The sequence below is a fragment of the Oryx dammah genome, unplaced genomic scaffold (assembly GCF_014754425.2).
Source record: "Oryx dammah isolate SB20612 unplaced genomic scaffold, SCBI_Odam_1.1 HiC_scaffold_19, whole genome shotgun sequence".
Lineage (NCBI taxonomy): Eukaryota > Metazoa > Chordata > Mammalia > Artiodactyla > Bovidae > Oryx > Oryx dammah.
The window spans coordinates 80,718,544-80,738,031 of record NW_024070203.1 but is presented as its reverse complement, the minus strand read 5'-3'; the positions used below and the strand labels follow the sequence as shown (position 1 = coordinate 80,738,031).

Genomic DNA, 19,488 nt, shown 5'->3' with positions numbered 1-19,488 from the left:
ACACAGGCCCCGGGTGCTGGGGCTTGCACCCTGCTGTTTCCTGGGAGCAGCTCACAGCCCTGCCGGCCCCTCCTCGTCCTCCCATCTCTTCAGGGAGGCCCAGGGAATCGCCGCCCAGATTTCTAGAGTGACTGTCAGCTGGGAGTCAAGATGCTTCTTCCTTGGGGCTTTGGTTTAAGTGTAGCCCCTGAAGCAGAGAATTCCTGCTTCAAGCGGCAGCTCTAGAGGTCAAGCAGCCTCCAGAGAAATCCTAGTCCTTGGAGTCCATCCTAAAGGAAATCAGTCCTGAATATTCATTGGAAGGACTGATGCTGAAGCTGAAACTCCAATATTTTGGCCACCTGATGCGAAGAACTGGCTCACTGGAAAAGACCCTGGTGCTGGGAAAGATTGAAGGCAGGAGAAGGGGACGACAGAGGATGAAATGGTTGGATGGCACCACTGACTTGATGGACATGACTTTGAGTAAACTCTGGGAGTTGGTGATGGACAGGGAGACCTGGTGTGCCATGGGGTCACAAAGAGTCAGACACGACTGAGTGAGTGAACTGAATTGAACTGAGTTTATAATCTTGGGCCTGTGGTCTGACCTCTTTAAGCCTAGCTCCTTCCTCTATGAAATGGGGATAGCAATTCCAAGCCCCAGGGCTGCGACGAGGATTAAGTCAGGGAAGTTGTGCTTTCTTACTGTGTGCAATGAAGACTTTTGTACTTGGCATTAATTATGCAAGGTGCTGTGGGGAAGGTTACAGAAAGGACCTGGATACTCACTCAGATAATCACGATGGTGTGATCACTCATCTAGAGCCAGACATCCTGGAATGTGAAGTCAAGTGGGCCTTAGAAAGCATCACTACGAACAAGGCTAGTGGAGGTGATGGAATTCCAGTTGAGCTATTTCAAATCCTAAAAGATGATGCTGTGAAAGTGCTGCACTCAATATACCAGCAAATTTGGAAAACTCAGCAGTGGCCACAGGACTGGAAAAGGTCAGTTTTCATTCCAGTCTCGAAGAAAGGCAATGCCAAAGAATGCTCAAACTACCGCACAATTGCACTCATCTCACACGCTAGTAAAGTAATGCTCAAAATTCTCCAAGCCAGGCTTCAGCAATACGTGAACTGTGAACTTCCTGATGTTCAAGCTGGTTTTAGAAAAGGCAGAGGAACCAACATCCACTGGATCATGGACAAAGCAAGAGAGTTCCAGAAAAACATCTACTTCTGCTTTATTGACTATGCCAAAGCCTTTGACTGTGTGGATCATAATAAACTGTGGAAAGTTCTGAAAGAGATGGGAATACCAGACCACCTGACCTGCCTCTTGAGAAATCTGTATGCAGGTCAGGAAGCAACAGTTAGAACTGGACATGCAACAACAGACTGGTTCCAAATAGGAAAAGGAGTACGTCAAGGCTGTATATTGTCACCCTGCTTATTTAACTTCTATGCAGAATACATCATGAGAAACGCTGGACTGGAAGAAACACAAGCTGGAATCAAGATTGCCAGGAGAAATATCAATAACCTCAGATATGCAGATGACACCACCCTTATGGCAGAAAGTGAAGAGGAACTCAAAAGCCTCTTGATGAAAGTGAAAGAGGACAGTGAAAAAGTTGGCTTAAAGCTCAACATTCAGAAAACGAAGATCATGGCATCCGGTCCCATCACTTCATGGGAAATAGATGGGGAAACAGTGGAAACAGTGTCAGACTTTATTTTTGGGGCTCCAAAATCACTGCAGATGGTGATTGCAGCCATGAAATTAAAAGACGCTTACTCCTTGGAAGAAAAGTTATGACCAACCTAGATAGCATATTCAAAAGCAGAGACATTACTTTGTCGACTAAGGTCCCTCTAGTCAAGGCTATGGTTTTTCCAGTAGTCGTGTATGGCTGTGAGAGTTGGACTGTGAAGAAGGCTGAGTGCCGAAGAATTGATGCTTTTGAACCGTGGTGTTGGAGAAGACTCTTGAGAGTCCCTTGGACTGCAAGGAGATCCAACCAGTCCATTCTGAAGGAGATCAACCCTGGGATTTCTTTGGAAGGAATGATGCTAAAGCTGAAACTCCAGTACTTTGGCCACCTCATGGAAGAGTTGACTCATTGGAAAAGACTTTGATGCTGGGAGGGATTGGGGGCAGGAGGAGAAGGGGATGACAGAGGATGAGATGGCTGGATGGCATCACTGACTCAATGTGCGTGAATCTGAGTGAACTCCAGGATTTGGTGATGGACAGGGAGGCCTGGCGTGCTGCGATTCATGGGGTCTCAAAGAGTTGGACACGACTGAGCGACTGAACTGCCTGACTCACTCGGATCCAATCAATCACAGGGTCCTAGAGAATCCACTGCTTCTCAAACTTTCCTGTTCAAGTCATCCAGGGATCTATAAAAGGCAGATTTTGATCCAGTGGGCCTGGGGCGGGAGCTGTGAACCTGCCTTTCTAACAAGCTCTTTGGTGATCCCACTCCATCCTCCAGGGCCAGGACAAGGCACATACCTTCACCTCTGCAGGGCCCTGGCCGCTCTCCTGACGTTCCTGACACTTCCAACCTTCACCAGCTCCTTGCAGGCTGCTCACTGGTCAGATGAATCTTCCTGAAATAGAGGAGGAAATTTCTGATGTACAGCCAAGAACCATCACAGGAGCTGCTGCTTTCGTGGGAGAGAGGAGGGAGGGCATAGTTGTCTCAAGAAAGGATGGCTTTAAAGTCAGCAAAATGTCCTAGAGGCTGCTTGGCATGTGGGAGGTGAGTCACCCAGGGCTTATTTCAAAGAAGACTGTGAGGGGGATGAGGCTTGGCAAGAAAGGCGGCTGCTCCAGAACACCACCTCCCTTGGGTGGGGGATGCTTGCTGTCAGGCTCCTCCCTGGACTCAGTTTCTCTGTTGTGAAGGGGCTTGGCAGGTGCCTGGAAGCCCTGGCTGATGGCAGTGAGGAGTGCCTTCTTGGGAAGGAGACCAGATGAGGGGCCCAGAGCCCTCGCCTCCGCGCCATCTCTGTGCAGCTCCAGTGTCTGTGGGGAGGAGGGGGAGGAGGGCGAAGCCATGGCTACACAGACATACAGATAGATCGAGTCCTGCTTCCAAGAGCGGGCAGCCGTCTCCACAATGTGCCTGGGAGATGTTCTAGAGGAAAGGGGAAATGGCAGAATCAGTGAGGCCTGGGGAGGGGCCCCTGGCATTGATAGGGGGTGGATGCCATTGGGTTCTCTGAAGAACCAAAACAGACTCCAAGTTAGATCTGTTTTTTTTTTTTTTCTCGTTTCTTTAATGTTTGCTTTTCGTTGCCTTTGTTATTATAATGGCCTGCCTCAGGGAACCCTGCCCCTCTGCCTGAATGTTAAACTAAAGTGCCTTTTTTCAGCTCACAGGGAGACAATTTGAGCCTGCCCACCTGTGAATGGTTGCTGAAAAGAAGAAATCAATATTAATACAACCCCTCCCTGATGCTGGCCAAGCCAGACAAAATTAACTCTTTTTTTTTTTTTTTTTAACTTTACTTCCTTACCTCCTCCCTTTCTCTGTTCTGTCATCCAGACCCCAAAAGATGGTTTGTTTTGGGGACACTAACCTGCCATCTTCTCAGTCTTCTGTCTTTCTGAATAAAGTCGCTATTCCCTGCCTCAGGCCTTGTCCCCCAATTTACTGGCCTGTTGTGTGGCAAGCAGAGCCATCATGGGCTCAGTAACAACTCAGGTGGGAGGACTTCCTGGGTTTTCTGATAGTCATAGTATCAGCCAACAAGCAGCTCTGCGCTGGTTTCACATAGTTCTAATGTCAAGAAATATAAAGTTGAGATTACTGAATTGTGCTAAACTGGAGGAATGGTGCGCTGGCAGGATCTGGAGCTATGGGGTTTTGGCCACCAGGGGTTGCGTTAGGGGAGCCCTAAAGTCAGATACTAAGAGCAGATGGGGAGGAGTGTCATTTTCAAGCTGATGAATGAGAAAATGCAAACAGTAATTACTGCACATAAAGCACCTTCAAGAAGACATTGGGCCCCCTGTGAGCTTTATCCACATTTGCATAAAGTATTGCATAAAAGAGATGATTGGCGTGAGCCTTGCTGGTCTGTTAGCTAAACACAGATGTGTGTTTGCAGCTGTGGTTACCCTTGTTGGACTGTCAGGAGGAAACTGTATACTGTGCATTAACGAGCAACTGATTAAATAGAGGAAGCTGGCTGTCCGTTCGTGGTGGCTCTGATTCCACTTTGAGAGCATAGACCTGAGAGAAGGACAAATTTTAAAACATGAGAGGGCCTGAAATTAAAAAAAAACAAAAACCAACTCTCATAATATTCTTCTTTCATTTGTTTATTAATCTACTTTCAGAAAGTGAGGCACCTTATAATTAAAAACACCTGTGTAAACTGGGCAGCTTTAAATAAGTCAGAAACAGCAGCAACTAGAGAGGAAGTGGAGAGAAAGTTCTGCCCAGAACCTAAGGCAAATAGCATTCGGCACTAAACGTAGATCTGATGCTCTCTTGTCTTGCTTTCTTCTCTTTCTTGTATAAGAGACTCTGAAGAAGTGGCATTTCCTATGACTCTCATCAAATGAGTTATGAAACTGTTACCGTGAAGAGCCGATGTTGACTCCGTGCTGGATCTGTTTATTTGACTTTAAACTTTACTTTTCATTGCTTTTGTTGTTATAATCATACATAGTGGCCTGCCTCAGAGAACCCTGCCTCTCTGCCTGACTGTTAAACTAATGTTCAGCTCACAGGGAGATAATCTGACCCTGCCCACCTGTGAATGGTGGCAAGAAAGAAGAAACTAACACATCCCTCCCTGGAGGCTGGTCATTACAGGAGATGTTTTGCAAGACTGATTGCCCTTTTTGCTTTACTTCATCACTGTCTCTCCCTCTCTAGTCTGCCTTTTTCACTTAACTTCCTCATCATTTCTCTTTCTGGTTCTATAAAAGAACCTAGCATCCAGACCCAAACAAGATGGTTATTTTGAGACATTAGTCTACCATCTTGGTCAGCTGGCTTTCTGAATAAAGTCATATTCCTTGCCTCAGCACATTGTCTCCTATTTTACTGGTCTGTTGTGCAGTGAGCAGAGCAAGCTTGGACTTGGTAACAAAATATTTCCCCAGGAACTCAAAGCTGAAGCCTGGGTCAGCTTTCAGCAGCTTTCAGAGCCCAGAGAACACTCAGGACCATGTTTTTGGTCCTGCGGCCCTTGCTCTGCTGCCCTCTGCTCACTTTGGAAGGTTATTGCTCACTCCCCATGTTTGTCCTGGAAGCCAGGCCTTGAGACAGTGTATGTCTGGGCCTCAGTTCACAGGGTTGGTGTTCAGTGGAGAGGCAGCCTTGATAAGTATGGTGAGGCTAGGTCCTGAGGATTGGCTCTCAGCTTGTATGCCCACCTGGCCAGATTTCCCTCTAAACACCCTTCTGAATTGGGTGTGTGGGGCCAGCAGGGTCAGGAGAAGTCAAGAGTGGGAGAAACAGGAGCTGGAGAGCGGGCAGGGCCAGGAAGTGACCTGGTGAGAGTTGATCCTCACACTCACGCAGCACTGGGTCTCCAGTTACTGTGCTGGGTGACAGGACTGAACACAAGGAATAAATCACGTGTGGAGCTTGGCACGGGGTCACGGCCTGGGTTAAAGGGGCAAGTCCACCCTATTGGCTCCTTTCCTAGCTGGTCTCAGTCTCTCCCCACTCCTGCTTTCTGAGCTCCAGTCATATCATAGATCTTTTAGTTCTGGGAAAGGGCTTCATGCTTTCCCATATCTGGGCTTTCCCAAGACAAGTTTTCCCTCCCATGAATATAAACCCACAACCTTCACTGGGTTGCTGCCCACTTCTGCAGGGAGAAGTCTCTGATGCCTCACCCTGGGGGCAGACTCTCCATGGCACCCTGCAGTTCCCCTTTGCACTATTCACTGCACTTGTAATTGCATGGATGGAGTGGATACTTCCCATTTTTATGCCCCAGCAGTCTGTTTTGTGTGTATGGCTATAGTACCCTTGTTTAATTTGGGGAGTACCACCTCTCCTTCACTCTAGACCTATGTGTTTTGGGAAAAATTTACCCTGGGCACTGAGAGTGGAACATGTGACCTAGACTAGACCAATCGGTATAGTCCATCCCTGTGGGCTTCAGTGATTGGTTTAGAAATGGGCAGGTGATCCAGTTAAGCCAATCAAGGCTAAGGACACTCAACCTCTGGATATTTGGATTTGCAGGAAGCACAGATTCACTTCCACTAACCTGAATCAGTGATGATATGAACCCGACTGTTCCTGGACAACCATGAGTGAGAACTGAACCAACCCAGAGGGAAAAGAGCCAAGAGATATCTCCTAGTGACATTGCTGAAGCTCTGAATTGAGCAGTATCTAAAGTCAACTCTATGTTTTCATATTTCGGTTGTTCAGTTGCTAAGTCATGTCCAACTCTCTACAACCCCATGTCCTTCACTATCTCCCTGAATTTTCTCAAACTCATGTCCACTGAGTCAGTGATGCCATCCAATCTTCTCATCCTCTGTTACCCTCTTCTTTCCTGCCCTCAACATTCCCCAGCATCAGGGTCTTTTCCAATGAGTTGGCTTTTCACAGCAGGTGCCAAAATATTGGAGCTTCAGCTTCAGCATCAGTCCTTCTAATGAATATTCAGGATTGATTTCCTTTAGGATTGACTGGTTGGATCTCCTTGCAGTCCAAGGGACTCTCAAGAGTCTTCTCCAGCACCATAGTTTGAAAGTGTCAATTCTTTGGCTCTCAGCCTTCTTTGTGGTTCAACTCTCACATCCATACATGACTACTGGAAAAACCATAACTCTGACTACATAGACATTTTAAAACAGAGACACTTTGTGTTGGATATTTTGTCAGTTGCAATTGACATCATCTAAATAATAGCCTTGGTCTAAGTTGTCTTCCTTTTGCAGTGAGCACAGGCATTATATCCATGTCCTGGACCTGGCTTAGTGCCTGGTCCATAGGAATGGTCAACAAATGAATCAACCAATGAAGAGATGGGTCTCAAGAGCTCCCCTAATCTCACCCTTTCCTCCTTTCAGACCTAGAAATGAGGCAATGGTTGTAGTTCTTTCTGGGTGATGAACTTGTTACAGAGTCCCACTGGAACCAGTTTTCTTTAGAGCTGAGAACTTCAATTACAAGAAAGCAGCCACAAGTCATGACTAAAGGGTCCTGGGAAAGACCTGTTGCTCAGATTTTCAGAGTGTCTATAGTTTTACTATTATCAGGATTTCTTTGGCTTACAGTTCTGAGACCTCTTAGGAGTTCTTTGTAAATATATATCTGCTTATATGAGTATAAAGTATCTGAAAAGATACACAAGAAGCTAAAAAAAACAGTTACCTGCAGAGAGTTGAGATGAGAATCGGCACAATGGAAGGCAGGTGGGTATAGTAATGATAATTTTTATATTGTTTAAATTTTGGGCCATTTGAATGTGTTACCTTAAAAAAATTAAGTTAGAGAATATCCATGAGAGTGCAGAACCACTAGAAGCCATCGTCAGCACTTAACAGCTGGGAAGGGGGGCATTTATTTACCAGCTTCTTTTGCAACTGGGGGAGCTGGTTTCATTGGGGGAGTCACTGATAGATTAGGCAAGAGTGGTTTGCCCTGGTTGAGGAAGGGGAGATACAGGGACAAAGCATTCAGGGGACCCTGTGGTTGTGTCACATATCTGACAAGGTGAGGGGGAGGAGAATTAGGCAGGTCAAGGGAAGGGTAAGACATTAAAGACCCTCCTTCCCAGGGGCCCATCTGTCCCTGGGTGGACTTGATGGTTTCCAAGACTCCTCTTGGTGGCTCAGATGGTAAAGAATCCACCTGTGATGCGGGAGACCTGGGTTCAATCCCTGGGTTGGGAAGATCCCCTAGAGGAGGGCATGGCAACACACTCCAGTATTCTTGCCTGGAGAATCCCCATGGACAGAGGAGCCTGGTGGGCTACAGTCCATGGTGTCGCAAAAGAGTCGGACACGACTGAGCAACTAAGCACACAGCACACAAGACTCCTCTTATTTAAAAAAGTTCCGGACACCCCTCTTCTGTGTATATGCAGGCACAACCCTCAACTTTCCAAGCCTGTTTGTTGACTCATCTATAAAACAAAAGGGCCAGGTTAATGACCTAGTCCCAAGTCCTTTCCAGTTCTGATGCTCTTTTACTAAGATGATGATGTCTTCTCTCCCTGAGACCCCTGTTCAGAAAAGACACAGGGAACAATTCATATACCTTCAGGACATGCCAAGCTTAGACCTTGAAGAGAGCTTGGCTGTTAGAGCACCTAACAAGAGCAGTCACAGTTCCTTCCCGTGTTTAAATGTTGCTCAGTAGAGTTAAGTGGATGAGCAGGTGGTGTATCAGTTGACTGTGTAGCTGATGTGCTTCCTGCCCCATTTGCCTTGCACCTGGGAGCTCCTTTGTGGCCCTCCTGATGCAATGTGCCCCCGCTGGCCAGTGGGCTTCTGCAGAGCTGAAAACCTGTGCCAGTGACTGTGACCTTGGAAAGGCTGCTGGCTGTCACCTCTGAGAGAACCCCTGTGAGAATGGGAAGACCCTCATCTTTGGAGCACAGTGTGGTAGCAATTGTTGTGGTCATCCGTGGTCAGGGGGCAGCAAGTTGGGAAGGGGGATGGGCAATGGGCAGCATTTGGTGATGACTGGAAGAACTCTGACCTGGTGTGGGGTGATGATGGAGCACCCAGGCTGGTCTGTGGGGCTGGAGGAGGGGTGTCCCTCAGGAACAGGCTCTGCTGAGGGGCAGGAAGACAGGTGGCCCAGTGGGAATGTTCACAAGGACTCAGCTTTAGGTTTTGATATGACAGCAAATGAGTCACTCAATTCAGGGACCGAGTTAGAGTGACAGAACCGAAAGCTGCTTGTCACATCACATAAAACGGGCAGCTCCTGGCATCCAGCCTTTATGGTAAGAACAGCAGCAGCTGCTCACGGAGGGGCAAAGAGAGTGGGAGTAGAGATGCTACTCCAGCCCTCTAGACCCTACTGCCTGTTATGAACTGTAAAAGAAAAAAATACAGATATACAGTTTATGTACTACCTATATGTCATTTTTCTTTACTTTTGATTGGAGTATAGTTTATACTCCAATAAACTATAACTGGGAGATATATATAGTTATATAACTGTAAACTAATTGGGAGTGTACAGCGTTGTGTTTTCACTGCACAGTGAAATGACTCGGCCATGCGTATACATGTGTTCCCTCCCTTTTGGCTCTCCTTCCCCTTTGGGCCACTCATGTATTAAACAGAGCTCCCTGTGCCCCACAGGAAGTCCTCATTCGTTGCCTGTTTCCTACGCAGCATCAGCTGTGTACCTGCGTCAATGCTAGTTTCCCAGTTCCTCCCATCCGCTCCCTTCCTCCTTGGTATCTATATATTTGTTCTCTACACCTGTGTCTTTTTCTGCTTTGCAAATATATGTCATTAAATTCTATGATTACATGGCTTGGGTTTTTGTGATCAGTAATTTGTTCTATATAATAATTAAAACAATATCAGTATTTCTGTGACTTTGTTTTGAGCCTTCATTTTCTCACTGGGAGTCACAGTGTTTGGAGGAGGGCCAGCCTCATCCTCCTGGAGGCCCCCTGGGTGATGGGCTCGTGGTTGCCCAGGCAGCCAACAGGGAACTGGAACAGCAGCTGAAGGGCTGGCTCAGCTGTCTTCTGGCATCCTGAGCACAGGGCTCTGCCCTCCGTCTCTGCTCCAGGCCTAAATGAGTTTAGGCTTTGAAGTTAACCAAATTTGGGTTGAAACATCAATTTAACATTCAGCTGAAGTGGGCAATTTTCTGGAGAAAAATAATTATTAAATTTAATGCAAAAAGTAATAAAAATGTGTGAAAAGTGAAGTCGCTCAGTCGTGTCCGACTCTTTGTGATCCCATGGACTGTAGCCTACCAGGCTCCTCCCTCCATGGGATTCTCTAGGCAAGAGTACTGGAGTGGGTTGCCATTTCCTTCTCCAGGGGATCTTCCCAACCCAGGGATCGAACCCGGATCTCCTGCATTCCAGGCAGACGCTTTAACCTCTGAGCCACCAGGGATAATAAAAATGTGTATGAACCACTATTTTAGCCTATTCTTTATACTTTCCTGTATATCTGAAATATTTCATCATTAAATATATTTTAAAATGCTAATAATGATAAACAAATACAGACTCTTCATCCCATTCCTTTAGGGAAGAAACTAGTCACTCTCATCCATAGTTCACACCACTACATAAATTGATGCAATCTTGTGAAAGGGTAATTTGACAGTATCATCAAAATTTAAAATGTGCTAATTTGATCACGCAATCCTTTTTTTTTTCTTTCTTAAAGCCACCACCATTTAATCTCACAATTTTATGGACCATGAATTCAGACAGGGCTTGCCTAAGCAAATCATTTGTTCCACATCAACTGTGGTCATTTGCTAGTATTTAGATGGCAGAGGGGCTTATTAGGATGGTTTAAGATAACTTTACTGAGTATGAAAGGCTTGGCTCCACCAGCATCATCAACCAGAAGGTCTATACAGGGTCTCTTCAGCATGTGGATAGATCTTAGATTAGTTGGACTTTTATTTGATGGACTGTTTACATGACCTGGCTGCTCAAAATACAGTCCATAGACCAGCACTACAGGCATCACCTGAAAGCTTCTTAGAGATGCAGAATCTGACCAGAATTTCCATTTTTAATAATCTGTAGGAAATATTACATACTAGTAAGTGTATAGATATCTCTACAAAGGTATTGCCTGAAGCACTGTCTTTAACAGAAAAATTATGAAACAGAAATCTCCATAAACAGAAAAATAGTTAAATCTTAGAACATCCATAACCATGGAATATCACAGAGCCATTATAAATGAGATAAATCTATGCATACTGGTCTGGAAAGATATCTATGATATACTATTTGGTTAAGCTCCCTCCTCTCAAAGACTCAAACAAATAGCAGGGTAATATATCTATGTATCAGTACTCCATTTTTGTTAAGAAAAAAAGTCAGGAACTATCTCTAGCATCCATCCATCCAAAAGTTCAGAAGGATGGACATCAAATGAACAATATTTACCTTTGGGGTAGTGGAGAGATTTTTGCATTTTTATATGTTGTATGTTGATGCACAAAAAAAGTGAGCATATAAAATAATTGTTTATTTTGTTTTGCTTTCTGTGTATATGAAAAAAAAAAGCCTTAAAATAAAACCAAATCACTGTATTCTGGGAACATCTGTGCTGAACAATCAGGCTTAAAGGTCATGAAGATAAGGTTTCCTGGTCTCAGAAGGCCCGTCAGCACAAACTGGCTCACCCTTGCAATTTCCTCCATCGCCTCTGCCAAGTCCATCACCTTGCTTTCCCATCTTTTGTTGTGAGGAGTCATTTCATTGCTCCTCCTTAACTTTAGGTCCAATTATATTCCTTGAAGTGCTCAAGGAGTTGAATTTTGAAGTGAATCAGTTAAAGTGTTCCACTTTCCAGGTGGGTTCACAAGCTCAGATGACAAGTGCTTCTGGGTATGAAGGGTTGTGAAACTTCCTGGGTGAGACTGCTCAGCTGCTTTTGGTGCCTGTCCTTTTTTTCTAAGAACAAGGAAGGTGGTTTAGACTAGGGAGGGTTTCTATTCTCAGCCAGAGAAAAAACATTTAGCTCCAGCACTACAAGGTATCTTTAAACACAGAAGGCGGATTTTGATGAAAAACTGAAATGCCTGATGTTTAAGAATGTTCTTCTGGGTGCTTTTCCAGAGACCAAAGTCCAACCAAAAAAATGAGATCCAGTCCTCAGTGCAGGTCTGCCCCCTATGGGCTAGATTCTCAACTTATTAGGGTCACTAAGTCAGCCTTCAGAATTTTCCAGCTTGTTGTGATCCACACAGTCAAAGGCTTTAGTCAATGAAGCAGATGCTTGTCTGGAATTCTCTTGCTTTTTCTATGATCCGACCGATGTTGGCAATTTGATCTCCGGTCCCTCTGCCTTTCCTAAATTCAGCTTGTACTGGTTCAATTTTTGGTTTCCCAGAATTGGGAAAGGAGTTCGTCAAGGCTGTATATTGTCTCCCTGTTTATTTAACTTATCTGCAGAGTACATCATATGAAATGTCGGGCTGGAATCAAGATTGCCGGGAGAAATATCAATAACCTCAGACCTGCAGATGATACCACAGTAATGGCGGAAAGTGAAGAGGAACTAAAGAGATTCTTGATGAAAGTGAAAGAGGAGAGTGAAAAGCTGGCTTAAAACTCAACATTCAAAAAAACAATATCATGGCATCCGGTCCCATCACTTCATGGCAAACAGATGGGGAAACAATGGGAATAGTGACAGACTTTATCTTCTCTCCAAAATCACTGTGGATGGTGACTGCAGCCATGAAATTAAAAGATGCTTGTTCTTTGGAAGAAAAACTATGACAAACCTAGGCAGCATATTAAAAAGCAGAGACATGACTTTGCAGGCAAATGTGCATATAGTTAAAGCTATGGTTTTTCCAGTAGTCATGTACAGATGTGAGAGTTGGGATCATAAAGAAGGCCGAGCGCTAAAGAATTGACACTTTCAAACTATGGTGCTGGAGAAGACTCTTGAGAATCCCTTGGACAGCAAGGATATCAAACCAGTCAATCCTAAAGGAAGTCAATCCTGAATATCCACTGGAAGGACTGATACTGAAGCTGAAGGTGATACTTTGGCCACCTGATGTGAAGAACTGACTCACTGTAACAGATCCTGATGCTGGGAAAGATTGAAGGTGGGAGGAGAAGGGGATGACAGAGGATGAGATGGTTGGATGGCATCACTGACTCAATGGACATGAGTTTGAGCAAACTCTAGGAGATGGTGATGAACAGGGAAGCCTGGCGTGCTGCGGTCCATGGGGTCACAAAAAGTCGGACACAACTGAGTGACTGAACAACAACAAAGTGATGTTGTTTAGTTGCTAAGTTGTGTCTGACTCCTTTGAGACCCTACGGACTGTAGCCCACTAGGTTCCTCTGTCCGTGTGATTTCCCAGGCAAGAATGCTGGAGTGGGTTGCTATTTACTTTTCCAGGGGACCTTCCCCACCCAGGGATGGAACCTGTGTCTCCTGCATTGGCAGGCGGATTCTTTACTACCGAGCCACCGAGGAAGCCCTACTCAGATGGGACTTTTAAAATCCCCAGGTTCCTGGAGTAAAAATCGCCCCTTTCTTGTCCACTGCGACGAGCTGTAGCCACGTGAAGGCTTCTTCAGGACTTCCTTCCTTTGCTGGTCCAGGTCTTGGGGATGGCTGGTGCTGGGCTCAGATTGTGGGTTGATTACTGGACAGCTGACCCGGAGTTGCAGCAGGGATTTTAGACTATGAAAGGGGAAGTTTCACCGAGTGTTTTCCTTTCTCCCTCCTGGGGAGCAGGGCCTGTTTCTAGCAAAAGTACTGACACATGGGTTAGCAGTTTCCATTTTTGTCACGTTGGAGTCAATGATGAGCAAACCGGGGGATGTCCAGCGGTGAATTTCACGCAGTGGGGAAGTCATCGCCTTGCACCAGCTCTGCCTGTAGATGTCCACACTTGGATGTCTGGCATTGGCCAGAGTCCAAGACACGTAAAGTAAAAGACCTGTTATCATGATTCCTTAGGAAGTGACCCATGTGTTACCAACTCGACTCCTGACTGGAAACTGGCACCTCTCTTCCCACAACCTGGCACAGTGCAGGAGGGCACTTTAGGTGAAAGGCGCCTGTGCTTTGATGTTCCCTTTAAGTGGGTACCTTCGGGTCTCCTGCTATAAGGCAAGCTTGCGGGTACTAAGACATGTTTAAGGCAAGATGGAGAATGCTGAAAGGGGAGTTATCTTTAAGGTATGCATTCACACTTACTAAGCACTTACTAAGCGCCAGGCACCACATTAAATGTTTTACGTGGATCATCTTATTCACCTCCTCCCAGCAATTCTGTGATGTCAGCATTCGTATCATCCTGCACAAGCTGGGGAGAAGGGACTCGGGGTGGATGAGAAACCTGCAGATGACCACATCCCCCGTGAGCTCAGAGCCAGGACTCCAAGCCAGGCCGTCTGCCTCCAGGTCCGTGCTCCTCACCTCACCCATTCCAGCCACTCGTCTATGGCACTAATGGCTGATGAACAGGGCCAAGGCAAGGAGGGTCACGGAGCCCCTTCGCTGAGGACACGGGGCCACACGCATACCTGCGTCATCTATGCCTTTACAGGTGGGGCCATACAAATTTTTCCGTCTCATTTCTTGGGTTTATTATTGGACCGTGGATATTTCAGAATAAACGTGCTGTCGATTAAATGTCTAAACGTCTGCCATAGAAGCTGAGTGGAAAGAAGCCCAAGTGGTCTTCAGGGCATAGCCCGCTGTGGAATGAAACCAAGAGAAGGGACTGGGAAGGTTCCAGATGCTGAGACTGAAGACACTTATAAGAGGATATGCCTCCGTCCGCTGGGAAAAAATTTTGTTTAAACCTCTACCCCTTAGAAAAATGTAAAAATAAAACACAGTATTCTTTGAGAGCAAATCTTTCGTAATTTCCCCTACACATGTCAATTTAAAAAGAAAAATCTTGAATGTATGTATGAATCTTTAAAAAAAATTTGTATATTTTAAAAAATTATTTTAATTGAAGGATAATTACAATATTGTGATGGTTCTTGCCATACATGGACATGAACGGACCACAGGTATACCTGTGCTTCCCCCTCCCGCCTCCCTCCCACCCCACCCCCCTGGGTTGTCCCAGGGCACTGGCTTCGGGTGCCCTGCTTCACGCGTAGGACTTGCCCTGGTCATCTATATTACATATGGCAATGCACGTTTCAGTGCCATTCTCTCAAGACATCCCGCCCTTGCCTTCTCCCACCGAGTCCAAAAGTCTGGGTTTCTTTGCTGCCCTGCATGTAGGATCGTCAGTACTGTCTTTCTAGACTCCATAATATGTGTTAATATACAGTATTTGTCTTTCTCTTTCTGACTTACTTCACTCCGTATAATATGCTCCAGGTTCATCCACCTCATTAGAACTGACTCAAATGCGTTCCTTTTTATAGCTGAGTAATATTTCATTGTGTATATGTACAGCATCTTCCTTTTCCATTCATTTACCAATGGACATGTTGGTTGTGTCCATGTCCTAGCTATTGTAAATAGTGCTGAGATGAACACTGGGGTGCGTGTGTCTCTTTCAGTTCTGGTTTCCTCAGGGTGTATGTCCAGCAGTGGGATTGCTGGATTGTATGGCAGTTCTATTTACTCCCAGTTTTTTTTTTTAAGAATCTCCATACTGTTCTCCATAGTGGCTGTTAATATGAATCCTGAAAGTACATCAAATTTCTCTATTGACTTAAAATTGTCTTTCATGCACATTCTAGAATCCTATTTTCTGCCTAATATTATTAGTGAGGGCTGCTGTTTGCAATGGAAGATGGTGCCAGTGACTCACTTTCTGGGGGGCTACATCTCTGAGATGCTTCTTCTAGTGGCAAAGGATTTGCATGGTCCAAATTTGGAGGTTGCTGTTCTTTTCTGTATTAAGGTGAATGAGTTATTATGAGTCTCAAGCCTCAGACTCAGCACTGACCCCACGCTGTTTCTAGGCACTAATGGAAACACTGATGACAGTACACTCTGAACCCTAAATGAAATAAGTACTTTAAAACGCTTACATCATGAAAAGAAATTCATGAAGATTTAATCCTGGGACATTAAAAATCACTTAGTATAGCCTCATATAAAAATATTGGCAATGACAGCTTTTAGCAAATAATTTTTTTTTTAAACAGGTGATGATACTAAAGACCAAAGAGGAATGTGATGTGCTGAAGGTCATTATCACTACTAGGAGATTATCAACTCAGGCCTCACACTGAAATAACTGGGAGTTTTTTGTTTTAAATACTGATGCTTGGGCCTTAACTTCAAGACAAATTAATCAGTTTCTGGGCCTAGGGCCAGGCCCTGACACTTTTTAAAGCTCACCAGGCAACTCAACTGAAGCCAAAGTTGAGAACCACTGCACCAGACAAGAATCTGGGCCCTACTATTCCAGGGTTGTCAAATTCAGGGCAGGCTCTCATTCCTCACCCCAGAGCCCTTGAGAGACTTGACTAATGGAATCTGGAGCTCTTTCTCGCTGCATCTAACCTGGCCTCCTTCTCATGAGTTTACCACCTGTCCTTCAGCACTGGGGGACAACCTGAAGCCTAGTACACCTGCTTCCTCTAAACAAAGTCATGGAAATATCTTCAAGTACTATTTTGGTAAAGCCAGGATTGTATATTTTCACAGTCCAGTGTATTTATCAGTTAGTCTACCAGGGCTCTGCTGGGGAATACCAGGGTGAAAGCCCTGGTTACACAACTGAGGTTGCAGCTCATCTTGCAGAAATCAACTTTTCCTTTCCCTTACACACAGATGCAGAGTAGAGTGGACCAAGGTTCAGATCCTACTCTGCTATTTACAACCTAAGTGATTTGGGGCCAGTTCTTTGTGCCTCAGTTTCCTCATCTGTAAATAAGAATAATGATAAAACGATCTCTAGAGTCCAGCCTTCTTGCCTCTCCTCTGGTATTGATCTCCAGCAAAACTGAAGCCTAGGCCAGCAGTCTTTTCCAGTTGTCTTTATCTGTTCGAATCTCAATCCTCTCAGGCCCCTGACAACAACTTGTTTGGATGAACAAATCCTTGAGGAGAAAGGCCTAGATCACTAATATTCAGAGTTCCTCTAAACGGTCTTCTGAAGACAATGACTACATTACAAAACCTCTCTTCATGGGTACTTTGTATTCTTCTAGCCAGACATGAACTCTGTAGTCTCCTAACAGTTTGGATTTTATCAGAATCAGTTCTATTCAAATCTAAGAGTAAAGGGTGTAGGCTGCTGACCAGATGCAAGAACAGCAGTCCAGCAGCCTGGGTCATCACCTGGGTGATCATCCGAGCCCTGAGCCTATGTCATGCACAGAAACCATCTGGCTTCTTGTTGGAACCAGAGTTGATTAGATCTGTGAGGCCAGCCAACCCCCAGAGCTCTCTCCCTATAGTTTTTTTGGATAGAATATAAGTTCCTTCCAGGCTCTCATCTCAACACTGCTCAACATCTCTAGCAATCCCCTGCTGCCCCACCTCCCACTACTCTTGCCTCTTGGCCAACTCCATTTCCCATGCCTTCTGGAACGTCCATTTTGTGATGAACTCCACACGCCCTGATACCCTCTTAACAAACATGGCTTTCTTGGGATGCCTCCCTGAGGTCCTTTCATTCTACAAGTTTGAGATGCCATTCTTTTCTGCCTGAGTTCAGATGAGGACGTGCAGTCTTCTGGAGGGACAGGAAAGAGGAACTGTGAACAAAAGCACCACATACAAAGCATGTGCCACCTGGAAAAAGAGTTTGTCATCTTCTCCCTCAACTGCTGCTTCCAATTAGTTCCATTTCTGTCCCATGGGACTACATGGGGCAGGTTCTGAATTCAATCCTACCTCCCCAGTGCAGCCTCAGCTCTTACTACCGTTCTCCTACACTTACAGTATAAAGCAAGCCAAGGAAATTTACTTCTAGTTCTTTAAAGGCCACTTAAGAATCATCTACAAGAAGGAAGAGCCTCCTTCTCTCCCACTTGGATTTCAACGCCTGTGCTCTGTAAGAACCCTGACTACTTTTCTCTGAGAGCACTCAAGGTCTCAGCAGTTGGTGGTTCACTTCTTTCCACCACTGACTGAAAGCTCCAAGAGGATTCAGATCATGTGTTTCTGAAACCCCACATCCCTGACGCCAGAATGTGGGCTCTTCCCCACAACACAAACCCCATCTCCCAAAGCATGGCTAGCACAGCACTGTATTCTGAGAGGAACAGGATTCAAGTATCTCAAGTTGGAAGGAAACTCATGTCAGTCAATGCAACTCTCATTTTAAATTTGAAGCCCAAGACACAGTGGCTTACCCACGGTGCTCCAGGAAGTTAGTGGAACAACGGTCCAGACAGTTTTCCCTGAACTTCTAGGAGTTCCTTCAAAGCCATAAAGAGCTTGAGATAAATCTCCAAGATGGATATACAACAAGCACACAAATAATTAAAATGCAAGGCATTACAGGAGGAATGAAAGCTTGAGAGACGGTGGGAGGGGGAGCAATCACACCGGTAGCCTGGGGTGAGGTACGGGAAGGGAGGTGATCAAGAGTGTGCGATAGCTCTCAATCTTTTTGGTCTCAGGACCCTTTTCCTGCTTTAAAGATTATTGCGAACCCTGAAGAGCTTGTTCTATTTGTGGTTATATCTATTGATATTTATCATATTAGAAGTTAAAACTGAGAACATGAAAAACTATTTAGTTAACTTAAATCCATTACAAATCACTTGTTCAAATCACTACTAGTTTCATCTGGAAAGTCATATGCTCAGAGTGGTAGATCCAAGTTTTCCAAAATTCTAATTTTTGCTTGAAGACTTAACATTTTATCATTGGTAACAAATACTGCCAGTTATTTTCCTGGAGGTGACTCTGTTAATTTTTGAGAAAATGTGTGCTAAAAAGTCTGAATTTTAGTTTGTCACTTGTTCTTTCAGGCAAAAATGGATTCCATGAAAAAAGTGGTTTGTTCAGCTCACAACTCAACTGCACAAGTGCTTTCTGTGTACCTCCCTCCCACTTCAGTTCAGTTGCTCAGTTGTGTCTGACTCCCTGTGACACCATGGACTGCACCTTGTCAGGCTTCCCTGTCCATCACCAAATCCCAGAGTTTGCTCAAATTCATGTCCATCGAGTTAGTGATGCCATCCAACCATCTCACCCTCTGTTGTCCCCTTCTCTTCCTGTCTTCAATCTTTCCCAGCATCAGGGTCTTTTCTAATGAGTCAGTTCTTCCCATCAGGTGGCCAAAGTATTGGAGCTTCAGCTTCAGCATCAGTACTTCCACTGAATATTCAGGGCTGATTTTATTTAGGAATGACTGGTCTGACTCCTTGTGGTGTCTCCAACACCACAGTTCAAAAGCATAAATTCTTCAGTGCTCAGCTTTCTTTATGGTCCAATTCTCACTTCCATATATGACTACTGGAAAAAAACCATAGCCTTGACTAGACAGACCTTTGTTGGAAAAGTAATGTCTCTCCTTTTTAATATGCTGTCTAGCTTGGTCATAACTTTTCTTCCAAGGAACAAATGTTTTTTTAAATTTCATGGCTGCAGTCACCATCTGCAGTGATTTTGGAGCCCAAGAAAAGAAAGTCTGTCACTGTTTCCCCATCTATTTGCCATGCAGTGATGGGATAGAATGCCATGATCTTGGTTTTTCGAATGTTGAGTTTTAAGTCAGCTTTTTTACTCTCCTCTTACTTTCATCAAGAGGCTCTTTAGTTCTTCTTTGCTTTCTGCCATAAGGGTGCATATCTGAGGTTACTGATATTTCTTCTGGCAATTTTGATTCCAGCTTGTGCTTCATCCAGCCTGGCATTTTGCATG

The 19,488-nt window shown here is 45.0% G+C and overlaps 1 non-coding gene across 1 annotated transcript; it reads right to left on the bottom strand.

Annotated features, from left to right (window-relative positions):
* Positions 1-10,005: 10,005 nt before the first annotated feature.
* Positions 10,006-10,077, bottom strand: TRNAS-GGA. Its single transcript has one exon. It is a non-coding gene; the product is annotated as a tRNA-Ser (tRNA).
* Between the last annotated feature and the right edge of the window lie 9,411 nt (positions 10,078-19,488).